A 1,916-nucleotide genomic window follows, 5' to 3' on the forward strand; every position below is an offset into this window, starting at 1 on the left:
GGTGGCTGGTGTGACTGAGTCGGAGGATTTCTTGGGTCAGCTGCGCCATGAACGATGATCCGCGATCTGTAATCAAAACTTCTGGAGCGCCGTGCCGGAGGACGATGGACTCGATGAAAAACTTGGCGACTTCAACAGCCGTGCCTGCTGGAAGGGCTTTCGTCTCGGCGTACCGTGTGAGATAATCGGTGGCGACGATAATCCAGCGGTTTCCCGACGTTGACGGCGGGAAAGGGCCAAGTAAATCCATTCCGATCTGCTGGAACGGCATAGACGGGGGAGAAATCGGGTGCAGAAGTCTTGACGGCTTCGTTGGCGGTTTCTTGCGTCGCTGACACTCATGGCATGATCGAATGTATAGGTGAACGGTCTTCGGTAGCCTCGGCCAGTAGTACTTTTCACGAATCCGGGCGAGCGTCCTGCTGTATCCAAGGTGTCCAGCCGTCGGGTCGTCATGGCATGCTTGAAAGATTTCCTCTCGCAGGCTGGCCGGAACAACCAGCAGCCAGGCAGTGTTGCTCGTTCCGAAGTTCTTCTTGAAGAGCACGCCTCGCCGCAGAACGAAGCTTGGCAGGTCTCGGGCCAAGACTCGCGGAACTGAACTTCCTTGACCTTCGAGGTGGCCCATCACGGCGCGAAGTTCGGGGTCGTCTCGTTGAAGTGCTCCCATGTCAGTGTCCGTAAGTGCTCCGAGAAAACGGGCGTCATCGTCGTCGTCGGTGCTGTCGGGTGGAGATTCAATTGGGGCCCTGGACAAACAATCGGCGTCATTATGCATGCGGCCAGACTTATGCGCAATGGTTACGTCAAATTCTTGCAGTCGAAGGCTCCAGCGAGCGAGGCGTCCTGACGGGTCCTTAAGGTTGGCGAGCCAACAGAGAGCGTGGTGGTCCGTGACAACGCGGAACGGGATCTCGTACAGGTACGGACGGAACTTGGTTAACGCCCAGACGACAGCGAGACATTCCTTGTCGGTTGTTGAGTAATTTTTCTCTGCCTTGGACAGTGCCCGGCTTGCGTAAGCGATCACCCTCTCTGCTCCGTCTTGTCTTTGGACGAGTACCGCGCCTAGTCCGGCGTTGCTGGCGTCCGTGTGAACTTCCGTTTCCGCTGATGGATCGAAGTGTCCGAGAATGGGGGGAGACTGGAGTCTTTCCTTCAGTTCGTTGAACGCCTGTTCTTGCTCCTCCCCCCACTGGAAGTTCACGTCGTCCTTCGTCAGATGTGTGAGCGGTGCAGAAATCTTAGCGAAATCGCGAACGAAACGCCTGTAGTATGCGCACAGCCCAAGAAATCTTCGCACGGCCTTCTTGTCTGATGGCTTCGGAAATTCGGCGACAGCGGATGTCTTTGAAGGGTCAGGACTTACACCTTGAGCACTCACGACATGGCCCAGGAATTTGAGCTCGCCGTAAGCGAACCGACATTTTGACGGCTTCAGTGTCAGTCCGGCATTCTGGATAGCCTGTAGCACGGCTCGCAGGCGTCTCAGGTGCTCGTCGAAGTTGGTGGCGAATACCACGACGTCGTCGAGATAGACGAGACAACTTTGCCACTTCAAGCCGGAAAGAACGGTGTCCATTACGCGCTGGAACGTCGCCGGTGCTGTGCATAGTCCGAACGGCATAACTTTAAATTCGTACAGCCCGTCCGGCGTGACGAAGGCGGTCTTTTCACGATCTTGTTCGTCCACCTCGATCTGCCAGTACCCACTCTTCAGGTCCATCGACGAAAAGTATCGGGCGTGGCGCAGCCGGTCCAGGATGTCGTCGATGCGTGGCAGCGGGTAGACGTCCTTTTTTGTTACGGCGTTAAGTCGGCGATAGTCCACGCAGAACCGAAGGGTCCCGTCTTTCTTTTTCACCAGGACTACCGGTGAAGCCCACGGACTCCTTGAGGGCTGAACAATGTCGTCA

This window comes from Ixodes scapularis, unplaced genomic scaffold (assembly GCF_016920785.2).
Source record: "Ixodes scapularis isolate PalLabHiFi unplaced genomic scaffold, ASM1692078v2 PGA_scaffold2__306_contigs__length_199485367, whole genome shotgun sequence".
Classification (NCBI taxonomy): Eukaryota; Metazoa; Arthropoda; class Arachnida; order Ixodida; family Ixodidae; genus Ixodes; species Ixodes scapularis.